The sequence below is a fragment of the Mus musculus genome, chromosome 13 (genome assembly GCF_000001635.26).
Source record: "Mus musculus strain C57BL/6J chromosome 13, GRCm38.p6 C57BL/6J".
Lineage (NCBI taxonomy): Eukaryota > Metazoa > Chordata > Mammalia > Rodentia > Muridae > Mus > Mus musculus.
In genome coordinates this window covers 87793454-87807769 of record NC_000079.6, presented here as the reverse complement: position 1 = coordinate 87807769, position 14316 = coordinate 87793454, and the positions used below count along the sequence as shown (strand labels likewise).

The following is a 14316-nucleotide window of genomic DNA, read 5'->3' as shown; positions in this document are numbered from 1 at the left end:
AACCAATGTACAGAAGCAACTGACACCTGCTGTTGAATAGGGAAAAACTGTAAGAAGCTGAGGAGCATGGCGACCCTGTAGGAGGACCAGCAGTCTCAATTAATTTGGACCCCCGAGATCTCTCAAACACTGGACCACCAAACAGGCATAATACAACAGCTGATATGAGGCCCCCAATGCACATACAGCAGAGGACTGCCGTGTCTGTGTTCATTCAGAGATAATGCACCTAACCCTCAAGAGACTGGAGGCCCCAGGGAGTTTAGAAGTCAAGTGGCATGGGGTGTGGGGACATCCATATGGAAACAGGATTTTGGGAAGGAGGTATGGGATGTAGAGCAGTAGGAGGGTGGATGGGGGGCAATAAAATAATACAATATGGAGTGTAAAAAAATAAATTTTTTAAAAAGAAAAAAGTTTATATAATTATATAAGAAATTTATCTGTGTTGATTTAACATTGTAATAATTATATATTATATATAATTATATGTATATAATACATATGTGTATACATATGTTTGTGTGTGCCTGTGTGTGCTCATATATAAACAGCCTGCTAAATGCTCTTACTTTTGTTTGCCTACATACTGTGTAGAATTGAACACATAGGATTAGGTAACTTCCCACAGGTCTTGGCCCTGGATGAGCATGGTTCTAGCTATCTAAAGAACTGTTGTCTATAGTTTTCTAAGAGTAAAATCTTATGATGTTTCCCATATTCAGGTTGATAAGTCTGCCAGTATTGTCTTTGAGAAACTCTTGTCTGGATGATCATATTTTTGAGATTTCATGGATGTTATTTCACTGTTACATAATGAGGACAATACCTAAATTATAGAAAGTCCTGTTAATCCTCTGGCTCTTACCATCATTCTGGTCCTCTTCTGAAGTGTTCCTTGAATCCTGCTTAGGACAAGAGTATGCTTAGAAATCTGTTAGTTAGCATTGGACATCACTGATTCAGTTCTATATAGTTTTATTAGTTGGATATTTCTGAAGTTGCCTCAATCTGGTGAAGAAAAATAATCATGGGAAGAGATACAGAGACAAAGTTTGGAGCAGAAACTGAAGGAAAAGCCAACCAGTGATTGTCCCTCTTGGGGATCCATTCCATATACAGTTCCCAAAGCCAGATACTATTGTGGATGCCAATAAGTGCTTGTTGACAGGAGACTGATATAGCTGTCTCCTGAGAGGCTCTGCCAATGCCTGACAATTATAGAAATGGATGCTCACAGTCACCCATTGGACTGAGCACAGGGTCCCCATTGGAGGAGCTAGAGGAAGGACCCAAGGAGCTGAATCCCGGAGGGAAAAGCAATATGGTTTTAACTGCAAGTTTTGTCAGGCAACCAAGGTCAACTGTCATAGTATTTAGGGCTCTAAGAGTCTCTTTTTTCCCCTGATAAACTAATCCAAGGGAATTTTCCCATGGCTGAAATGGGTTTTTTGTTCCTTTCTTATAGTCTAGACTAATGAATATTATCACCCCACTGGTAAAAGTTTACTCAAAAACATAAATTATATATAATAAAATATATATCACATATTATATATTTTAATTTTACTTTCTTCATATTTAGCTTTTATATAATATATAACTACATATTTTATTATATAATTTATAATATACATGATATTAATTTAATTATATAAAAGTTTATATTATTATATATTATATGTTATAGCTATATATCATACATTATGTTACCTATTACATATCACCTATCACAGACACACATTACAGGTTATACATAACATACTAAATATTATAGACTACATGTTAATTATGTGCTACAAATTATATATTACATTTTACATAGTACATATCATACATTGAATATCATACATCACACATTACACATCTGTATGACATATATTAAATGTATTGTATATAATGTACTACGTGTTACATATTAAATAGTACTTTTCACATAGTACATATTATGTATTTTATAATATATATTACACATTATATATTATATACTCCTTATTATTTATTATATTGTTTCTTGTTATATTTTATATCAGTTTATTTTATTATACAGAATAATGAATTATATTTACATAAATTATATATAATAAATTACAATTATAATACTTTTATATTTATATTTATATTACATTTATGTTAACATTCATATTTAAATTTATATTATCTCATACTATAAACAAAATATAAAATATCATGAATATTGCTGATATTAAATACATTAAGTTAAAATATACCATTATAAATAAGTTAATTAAATATATTATATAAAACATAACTAAATAAATATATTGTGATAAAGTATGCTACAAATTAATAAGATAAAATACAAATAAAAATGCATTTATATTATATAGAAAAATAGAATATTTATTTTATTATAATTATATTGCTGACAGGATCCTTATATAGCTGTTTCCTGAAAGGCTCCACCAGTACCTGACAAATACAGAGGTAGATCCTCACAGTCTACCATTAGGCTGACCACAGGGTCCTCAATGAAGAAGCTACAGAAGGAACCCAAGTAGACGAAGAGGTTAGCAGCCCTATAGGAGGAACGACAATGTGAACTAACCAGTACCCCCAGAGCTCCCAGGGACTAAATCACCAACCAAAGACTATACATGGTCAGACTTATGGCTCCAGCTGCATATGTAGCAGGGGGAGGAAAAAGGGGATGTGGGGCTTTCAGAGTGCAAACCAAGAAAGAAGACAACATTTGAAACGTAAGTAAAGTAAATATCTAATAAACAAAGACAAAAAAATCCCAAAAATGATATATGTATTTTATTATAATTATATTATATAAAATTTTAATTTATAAATATAATAATATTTTGTATAACTATAGATATTTATAAGCATATATTTATTTAAATTCAAATTAGAGGAAATATAATTATATAGTTATATATATTTCATGTATTATATAATTATATATTATACATTTTAAATATATGTAACATATGTTTATATACATACAATATAAAATGCATATAATAACATAACATATTTACTTATATATAGTTTTATATTTAGCTTAATAATATTCAGTATATATATTCTCATAGTAAAACTTAACTTATATAGTTATCTATCAATATTATAAAGTATATATAAAATAATACGATTTTTTTCTGACTTATTTTAAACATATTTATCATTCATTATTTCTCCTCTTTCCCTCTCTTACAGAGATTTACTTATTTTTATTATTTTACACATATGGCTCTTTTTCTTTTCTATATGTCTGTGTACCATATGCATGTAGTTTTACTTTTAATTCTAGTCCACATTACCAGATCCTCTGTCTCCTGTATTGCCTTCCTCCCATATTTTCAAGGTATTTTTCTCCTTCTCTCTATTACCCCTTTGATTCCTCCGGTAACCTTCCATGCCTCTGTGTGATAGACTCTTTCATCCTTTTGGTACTTTTGTCCTTTTCTGGATTCTGTATTTTTGTGTTTTCTGCTCCAGTCCAAAGATTTAGAACTAGTGCTCAAAAATAAGAATGATTATGTAGAATTTTTGTGTCTATTCCTTGGTTACTTCACTCATCATATTTCTCAGTCCATCTGCCTAATTGAAATTTATATTATTTCATTTTGTTTTATATATAGATGCAATTGTACTTTGAATATGTACCATGTTTTCACTATCAATCCATTATTTGCAGGACATTTGACATATTATATGTTTTATGACATAATTTTTTATTATTATTTTCAATCTACTTTTCCTAGGTATTATGTATACAGCAACAACAAACATGGTTAAGCAAGTATATGTGAAAGAAGATGCTGTGTGTTTCAGCCATATGACAAAGAGTACCATGGCTAGTTCATATGGTGTATCCACTATTAGCTTTGAGAGAAGTCTTCACACTAATATACTTAGTGTTTGAACTGATTTACACTTCCAATAACAGTAAATGAGAGTTCCTCTTTCCTCACATCTTCTCCAGCATCTGCTCTCAATCATTTTCCTTATTTATGGTATTCTGATGTGGGTGATATGAATTCTCAAAGAAGTTTAAATTTGCTTTTCTTTATGAGAATTTTATATTTTTTAAAGATATAATTAGATATAATTTCATATTTGAGAAATCTTTTCAGGTATAAAGCCTTTTAAAATTAGGTTGCTGATTTTTATTCTTTATTAATTTAGCTATTTTTGTACTCTTTTTTTTAATTAGGTATTTTCTTCATTTACATTTTAAGTCCCCCATACCCTCCTCCCCCGCTCCCCTACCCACCCACTCCCACTTCTTGGCCCTGGTGTTCCCCTGTACTGAGGCATATAAAGTTTGCACGACCAATGGGCCTCTCCACTGATGGCCAATTAGGCCATTGTCTGATACATATGCAGCTAGAGACACGAGCTCCAGGGGGGTACTGGTTAGTTCATATTGTTGTTCCACCTATAGGGTTGCAGATTCCTTTAGCTCCTTGGGTACTTTCTCTAGTTCCTCCACTGGGGGCCCTGTGATCCATCCAATAGCTGACTGTGAACATCCACTTCTGTGTTTGCTAGGCCTCGGCATAGTCTCACAAGAGACAGCTATATAAGGGTCCTTTAAGCAAAATCTTGCTAGTGTATGCAATAGTGTCAGCGTTTGGAGGCTGATTATGAGATGGATCCCCGGATATGGCAGTCTTTATATGGTCCATCCTTTCGTCTCAGCTCCAAACTTTGCCTCTGTAACTCCTTCCATGGGTGTTTTGTTTCCAATTCTAAGAAGGGGCAAAGTGCCCACACTTTGGTCTTCATTCTTCTTGAGTTTCATGTGTTTTACAGTGTATCTTATATCTTGGGTATTCTAAGTTTCTGGGCTAATATCCACTTATCAGTGAGTACATATTGTGTGAGTTCCTTTGTAATTGGGTTACCTCACTCAGGATGATGCCCTCCAGGCCCATCCATTTGCCTACGAATTTCATAAATTCATTCTTTTTAATAGCTGAGTAGTACTCCATTATATAAATGTTCCACATTTTCTGTAACCATTCCTCTATTGAGGGGCATCTGGGTTCTTTCCGGCTTCTGACTATTATAAATAATGCTGCTATGAACATAGTGGAGCATGTGTCCTTCTAACCGGTTGGAACATCTTCTGGATATATGCCCAGGAGAGGTATTGAGGGATCCTCCGGTAGTAGGTTTCATTCCAGGGATGTAGGGATGGTTTAATATACGTAAATCCATCAACGTAATCCATTATATAAACAAACTCAAAGACAGAAACCACATGATCATCTCATTAGATGCTGAGAAAGCATATGAGAAAATCCAACACCTATTCATGGTAAAAGTCTTGGAAAGATCAGGAATTCAAGGCCCATACCTAAACATGAGAATAGCAATCTACAGCAAACCAGTAACCAACATCAAAGCAAATGGTGAGAAGCTGAAAGCATTCCCGCTAAAATCAGGGACTAGACAAGGCTGCCAACTTTCTCCCTACCTATTCAACATTGTACTTGAAGTCCTAGCCAGAACAATTAGACAACAAAAAGAGATCAAGGGGATAGAAATTTGAAAGGAAGAAGTCAAAATATTTTTATATTCTTAATAATAATTTTCTAACTGACGTATAGCTAGCAAAGTTTTAGTCCCACTTCATGGTCTTAATCTTCACTTGATTGATGAATCCTGTGCTGTGTAAATGATGTGACTTGAGTAGCATTAAAAGAGAATAGACCAAACGCCTATCAATTATAAGGAGAAATATTTAAAATCAGAGACAATATGATAATATAATACAAAAATAACCAAATATAGGATCCAACTCTTAATAAAATAAACAATAAAATAGAAAGAACAAAAAGCTATTTTTTTTAATTATAAAGAGTACAAATGAGTCTTTAAGAGTAAAAATAACAGTATGGTAGCCTTTAAGTGCAGCATTTGAGAGGCAGTGGTAGGTAGATCTACATGAGTTTGTCACCAGCCTGCTCTCTATTCTGTATTCAAGGATAGCTCAGGCTACACAGAAAGCCTGTGTATCTTACTATGTCAAAAGGATCATCTACTATAATCAAGTTAGCCTGATTACAGAGTAAAGTAATGACTTGACATTTTTAAGTCAATAAATGTATAAATCATTTATTGGAGTTAAAGAAAGAAAACCCTACAATGATCATCTGACTAGATGCAGAAAATGCCTTTGACAACATTCAACATGTCATCATTATAAAAGTGCTAGAGAAAGTATTACAGAAACAAACACAGTTCCTCATATTCAAGGTTATATATGTGAAAAACTGTTAACCAATCCCATCCTAAATGGAGAAAACACAAAGAATTCCCTTTAAAATAAAATAACTACCAGTGATATTAGTATATCATCTATCTCCACTCCTTAACAGAATATGATATGATATTTAACAGATCTTCAGAATTATTCAAGAAAAATATTTAGCAATGATTAACATTCACAATAGCTTATAAAAGCTTACCTGGAGATAAATCGACCACAAATATGAAAGTTTTCTGTACAAAACTTAGGACAGTGAAGAAAAAAACATAAAGAAGACATTACAAAACAAAAGTATCTTTCTTGATTTTGGGCTGGATTAATTACTAATGTTAAATGATTTTTATCATAAAAAACCCAACATATTACATATATCATCTATCAAAACATCAACAATCTTATTCATAGAACAATAGCACAAAGTTCTAAAATGTATATTGAATTAAAAGCAACTTACATATGTTAGTAGTACTTAATTTTGAAAAAGTTGTGAAAACATATAATTGAAGCAAAATGTAGCCTCTTTAACAAATGGTTCTAATTATATTTGGTATCTAAATACAGAAGTTAAAATTCAGATCTGTATGTATCACCTTTCACAAAAATTATTTAAAATAGATCAAAGATCTTAATGTAAAACACAGACTTTTGGAGAAGACCACATGGAAATCATTTCAGTTATAAACAAGATAAGGTAATTTTCATAGTCACAGTAAATAATCCCAAGGTCTGACAAATGAGATTCTGTGAAATTAAAAATAAAATAAACCCCAAATACACACACACACACACACACACACACACACACACACACACACACACACAAAATCCTTCAACACAATAAAGGTAGCTATCAGTAGAGTAAAAAATAAATATGCTACACAATGAGAGACAGTCTTTCTAGCTATATTTCAGACAAAGATTAATATTTAGACTATATGAAATTCTTTACAATTAACATCAGAAAGGATATCAATTATTAATTGTGCTAATGAGCATATCAGACAGTCTCAGCAGAATCACAAATGATGAATGAGTATGTATAAAACTCTTCATCATCCTGATCTATCAGGGAAATGAAAATTAAATATACTAGACTATACAGTCTTAATCAATTAAGAATAACTTGCCATAAATTCTGGAAATGATGTATGTAAAAAGGACAATTATTTACTGCTGGGGAAAGTATAAACTGATGTGAGGACTATTTAAGTTTTTATAAAGTTTACCCAAAAATCTAAATCTGGACCTAGTATATGACCCTATTATAACACTCTTGTATTTGCACACATAGGACTCCTTTATTTTTTCTTTCCATTAAAAAAATTATTCTTAAACCATTCTTACAGTCCAGTCGTTACCCCCCTCCTGGTCCCCACTCTGGTTGTTCCTCATCTGATACCTCCTCCCTCATCTCTAAGAGGATGTCCCCACCCACTAACCCCACCCCACTAGACCTCTGCATTCTCTGGAGCCTCAAGTATCTCGAGGATTCTACTTGTTTAAGAAATAATTTTATTGCCATAATATTCATAGCAACTGAAACAATGTAATTCTCCCTCAGCAGGTAAATTGTTGAAGAAGATGTGATATATATGCATGATGCTAGTGAAGAAGGTATGGTACCTCTACATTACAAAAGTTCACTTAGTCATGAAAAACATTGTCTTGTCATTTTCAAGATAATAAATGTCATTGGAAATTTTTCTCCTAAGTGATATGTCCTGGTTTAGAAAATCAGTCCTGCATATGTTCATTCATAAGTAGATACTAGTTATTAATTATTTACAATGAATATAAATATTATACATTAGAATTTATCTGATTGTATTAAAATGCTAATTACCCCCTCCAAAAAAAAACTGTTTACACTGGAGGGTCTGCATATAGCTTCTGGGTACCTGCCCCCAGGTGTTTCTGATTGGATAATAAAGAAGTCATCAACCAGTCACTGGGGAGGAAGATAGAGATGGGATTTTTAGAATTCATAGGTTTGGGACTGGGAGGAGGAGGAGAAGGAGATCAGCCAGGCTTTAGGAGAGTGCATAGAAAGGAAATACACAGAGGCTGCCATGGAAGAGAGAACCAAGTAGAGCAGCCCAGGCTTTGGGCCAAGAACTTGGCCTCAGATGGCTAACTAATTGGAGTTAAAAGCACTCAAAATGGAACAGAGAAACTAGTATGTAGTAACTCAAAATTGTCTGAAGGAGGTAGATTCTAGCAATATCGAGGCTAGGCAGTTTCTCAGCTATTATGCTACTTATGGCAGAAAATACAAAAGCCGTATGTGTGCCTTGCTTTTCGGAACATAAACCATTGAGGTGTGTAACAACCTCGTGCTGTGGTTAATTGATAATGAATCTACATTAATATGTTTGTATATGTATGAAGTGTATGTGTATATGTATATATGAGTACATACACATGCATATGTACAGACACATATGCCTATATGTATGGACTGGTGTTTAGTATAAGTATACTTGCTGAAGTTAGATCCAGAAGATGGCCAAGAGAGGAAATGGGAACTAAAGAGTTTGAGAAAACACAAGTGAAATGAGACAGCCACGGTGTCGAGTCTAAGATGAAGTGGTGAAATAGAGCAACAGTGATATCATAGAGTTGGAGTGGGATGAAGTTGCTTTGTGTCTCGATTGAAACTCATTCCTTTTTAAATTGATTTAAAAAAATAGGTGCTAGTGAGATTGTTCAATAAATAATAGAGATGTTTGCATGTGTGATACATCAATGTGCCTGACAAGCTGAGGTCCATTGTTAGATACAACAAGGAGGTACAAAAGAGTTGACACTTTAGCACTTGAGAACTTTCTTTTCCCTTTTATCCACACAGGTATTCTCTCTTTCTCTCTCTCTCTCTCTCTCTCTCTCTCTCTCTCTCTCTCTCTCACACACACACACACACACACACACACACTGAAATTTCTCTTTCTCTCTCTCTCCCTCTCTGTCTCTCTCTCACAAACACACATACACACACACACACACTCTGAAATTTGAACTATGTAAAAATCACGTATAATTTTTATGATAAGAAATGCAAAATTAAGGCATAAGAATTGTCATCAACAATAACCAGGGTTCATGTGTGATGTGTTTACTGGTTGAAAAGAATATATTTAAAGATAGAAAAAAATTATTTTACAAGAACTTTCTCCATTTTCTCTGAAATCTCTGAGAAAAATCATCATTAATTTATTTTGTCATATATATGTATATATATATATATACATATATACATATATATATACACATATATATATATATATATATATATATATATATATATATATATATATATAAAACCAAACTCAATAAAGATTTTCCTTAAACTCTGCAACAGCAAACCCAATTACCTGTTTTTCCTGTTCCTAAATGTTAGAGAGGCTTATCACAATCTGTTCTTTCATAATTGAGAAATTAATTGTGTTCCACATGGTTAAGAACAATTGTCTCATATTGGTTATACAATGATTATACTTGTTAGAAAATACTGGAACAGAAACATCTCTCCTTTTTAGCAAAGCAGGGGACATGTTTAGGTCAAGGCTATGGGTTGCTAACTCTTGTTTTTATTTTCTTGGTAATTTGAAGATTATTCTATCACTGTCCAGTCCATCTGGCTCGTCATTTTTTTCTGATTTACATATCCTTTTTACAGATCATTGAACATTGATCATGAGAACAATATGATATGCTAGGTTATATAAAAGGATACATCCAAGAGAGACCATTTCATCTAACTACCTCCTGCTTCAAAGATCAAAAATGAATTAAAATAAAACCATAGCTATCAAAAGACTGTTTCTGAGAATTAATTTTTTTAGATAAAGTAAAAATGATGTCCTTTTTGTTTTTGACATATGGATGCATTCTATGCATGTCTTTCACAAGTGATTTTTTTCAACCTATATTTCCACATGTTGCTTCAAGTGGTATTGTATCTGTGGGATTAAAGCATTGATTGCTATTTTACAACAGGATCTCAGTATATCTTGCCTGAAATTTATATTCATCTTTTTGTTTTTTGTTTGTTTGTTCTTGTTTTGGGGTTTATGTTTTTGTTTTGTGTTTTTAGAGACAGGGTTTCTCTGTATAGCCCTGGCTGTCTGGGAACTCACTTTGTAGACCAGGCTGGCCTCAAACTCAGAAATTCGCCTGCCTCTGCCTCCCAAGTGCTGGGATTAAAGGCATGAGCCACCCCACCAGCAGAATATATGTTTATCTTGCTTCATCTTCCTGAGAGCTGAGTTTTCACATGAGTCTCACCACAGACAACTTGATGCATTGACCAAGGATTCATTGTGGATTTCCATCTGTTCATGTGTTCTGATAATAGTATTCTTTACTCAAAATAAAATGACAATTCACTGTTTTTGAAGTTAAATAGTAAGCCAGTTAGATAGGCCAACTGACTCCTTCCAGTGACTATAGCACTCTATAGTCCTGGATGTGTGGTAAACTCTTTTATAGGAACTTATGCCTGTTAAAAGAAAGACATAGAATATTCAACCATAAAGGCTGTGTATGAAAACAGTAAAACTATGTCAATTAAAAGGCATCAAGAATTTTAAAACAGGGTTACCAAACACTACAGATCAGATACACAGGAATTCATAAAGAATCTCAAAATATGTAGAGCTGTATAAGTTCAAGCCTAACAAAATCCCAGTGGGTAGAACTCGCATCTTACTAGCCAATAGCATATTTACAACTGATAGCTATGAGGACAGGGAAAGTCCATTTTCCTGTGCTGAGAAGATTGTTAATCATGCATGGAGTACAGCTGATAATGAATCCTCAGTCCAGGGCAGGGTATAATATCCATATTCTGTATAGATTACACTACCTCTTGGCAGGGATTCTGGTCCTCCAGGTTTTACCAACTTTCTTTCTCAATTCCCCACTTTTTTTCTGGACCTTTTCATGGGCATGTATTGTAGGTACATCATCAATTATGGTTCAGTAGCACATGATCTATTCTCTGTATCATGAATTCTTGTGGATCATTTTCCTCCATCTGCTGTGAAAAGAAGCTCCTTTGTCAAGAAGTGAGAGTTATACAATATGTAGCTGTAACAAGTATTATATGCACTGACAATTTATACTGACTTCAGAAGTGGTAACAATAGGTTATTTTCTAGGTTTGATGACCTCACCAACCAAGGATAGATGGCTAGTTACACTCTCAGGTATGTATTCCTTCCTATTGAGTGGGTATTAAGGGATACCTTTAGAAGTATCCAACATCCGTACAAGTTAAGGAAATTTAAATTAAAACTATACTGAGATTTCATCTTACACTAGAAAGAAAAAAGTTCCCAACAAGTGCTGGTAAGATGGTGGGGAAAAGAAACCCTCATTCAATATTGGGGGATCATGAATCTGTGTGGTCTCTAAGAAAATCTGTTGAAAAAAATGAAGATTCATAATATAAATTTCAGGTTGTATATCACCTCTATAGTATTTCTACAGGAAATAAAATGTAAACCTACACAAAAGTAAGTGATTTATGTTCATGTTTAAATACTACCCCAAGTCCTGTGCTGAAAGGATTGTTAATTGATATTGGTATTGTCTTTTCTATATTACATTCTTTTTCCATATTACTTTTTTATTGGATAATTTCTTTATTTACATTTTAAATGTTTTCCCCTTTCCAAGTCTCCCCTTCGGTAACCTCCTATCAAATCCCCTCCCTGCTCTATGAGGGTGCTCCCTCACCAATAACCTCCTTTCCCCCTGATGTCAAGCAAAGCCACATATGTGGCCAGAGCCATGAGTCCCTTCATGTGAATTCTTTGGTTGGTGGTCCAGACCCCGGTTTGCTAATGTATTTGTACTCTTTTAAGTAGGTTACTTTTGTAAAATAAAAGGTGTACTTTGTCACTCTTTTTATCTTTCTTTTTAAAAAAATTATATACGTAAGTGTGACTTTCTGTGAAAGTGTCTTATTGATGTACTGGTGATATTGTTTTGAAAAATAAAAATGAAGACAAACTAAAATATTATACTAAAGGTAAATATAATTATAATCCTCAGTTAAATAAAATAGCTTTATATTTTCTATTTTACACATTGTTTCTTATAATGGTACCATAATGTGTAAGACCTTTATTGACCATGTAGCTATTGATAAGAATGGAAAATGAAACTAGTTGATTGTTCATTGGCCTGGGAAATTTCACTTTAGTACAGGCATTATTTTTAATCCAATAACTTGAATCAGTTATTTTTGCTGAAGCAACATGAGGATACAATTTTTAAATAGGAAAGCAGATATTGTCTCTTTAATGAATTTAATTATTATAGACTTATATGTCAATACAAATAAATATAACTTATTATACTATGCAAGTTTGTATATATGTACATACTCAAATATGCATTGTATTTGTATATATTTCAGAAACACTATTATGTATACATTATGTTTTACTACATCTTATGCAAATATGTATATTATACATATATACAAATTGCAGGCATAGTTATATACACATTTTAAAATTTGTCTTGCATATTAATTATTTGAATGTAAGCATATGTATAGACTGTGTGAGAATGTGCTCCTGCATGTGCAAGCACAAGCTCACAGGCTACTGTGAAAGATGATGTGGTCTTAATCAAGATTTTCTTAGGAAATAACATGATTGAGGTGATACATACCATAAATCTTAGCATTCAGGAGGCAGAGGCAGGCAGATCCTTCTAAGTTCAAAGCCAATCTGGTCTAAAAAGCATGTTCTAGTACATCCATGGCTGCACAGAGAAATCCTTTCTTGAAAAAGAAAAAAAAAAAAAGCAATTTGCGGAGAGAAGGGTTTATTGTATCTTTTTTTTTCTTTGTTGAACTTGAATGATCATTCATCAACACCTCTCTCCCAATTTCTGCTTTCAATCATCTAGAGCCTGCCATATGCAGGGATCCATCCCATAATCAGCATCCAAACGCTGACACCATTGCATACACCAGCAAGATTTTGCTGAAAGGACCCAGATATAGCTGTCTCCTGAGAGACTATGCCGGGGCCTAGCAAACACCGTAGTGGATGCTCACAGTCAGCTATTGGATGGGTCACACGGCCCCCAATGGAGGAGCTAGAGAAAGTACCCAAGGAGCTAAAGGGATCTGTAACCCTATAGGTGGAACAACAATATGAACTACCCAGTACTCTCCAGAGCTGTGTCTCTAGCTGCATATATATCAGAAGATGGCCTAGTCGGCCATCAGTGGAAGGAGAGGCCCATTGGTCGTGCAAACTTTATATGCCTCAGTACAGGGGAATGCCAGGGCCAAGAAGTGGGAGTGGGTGGGTGGGGGAGTGGTTGGGGGAGCGGGTGGGGTACTTTTGGGATAGCATTGGAAATGTAAATGAAATGAATACATAATAAAAAAAAAAAACCCTCACAGAAAACATGATCACACAACTTTCCTAAAGGTTTGTTGTATCTTAAAGCTTCTCATTGATCGGCCAGAAAATTCAGGGCAGAAAATCCAGGCAGTAATTTGAATGTAAGAACTGATTCAGATGACAGGGAAGATCCTTGTTTACTGTGCTGTTCTTCAATACTTGCTTGCTTATATTTTTTTTATAGAATTCAGGACCACCCAGCCAGGAGTGGCACTGCCTACAGCAAGATCCACCCCCATATGCCTTAAAGTTTTGTTGGCAGAGGCATGTTCTCAGGTGAAATTCTCTCTTACAGATGACTCAAGCTTGCCAAGTTGACAAAACACTAGCCAGGACTATTGACCTGTTGTCATCTTGACACATATATACAACATTGTTCAACTACATATACCCCTTCCATTCTCATTTATTACCAAGATTTCATGTTAATATTACAATACCAAACTTTCAGCATTTTTAAACCTCACATTTTTAAAATACTCATGCACTTTGAAATATCAGTCTCTTTGAAATGTTCAAAGCCTCTCTAAAACACCAAAGAATCCAAAATTCTTGTCCCTTTAGGGTTCACTCAGGCCCTTTTTCACAGATGAAGATGTGCGGGAAGTAGTATCTAGTCTTTAGAAATGTGTC

The 14316-nt window shown here is 33.8% G+C and overlaps 1 long non-coding RNA gene across 1 annotated transcript; it reads left to right on the top strand.

The window, feature by feature from the left end:
- Nucleotides 1-7812: 7812 nt before the first annotated feature.
- On the top strand, nucleotides 7813-13919 carry Gm41012. Its single transcript, XR_873712.1, has 3 exons — nucleotides 7813-7867; nucleotides 11413-11460; nucleotides 13868-13919. It is a non-coding gene; the product is annotated as a predicted gene, 41012 (long non-coding RNA).
- Nucleotides 13920-14316: the final 397 nt, after the last annotated feature.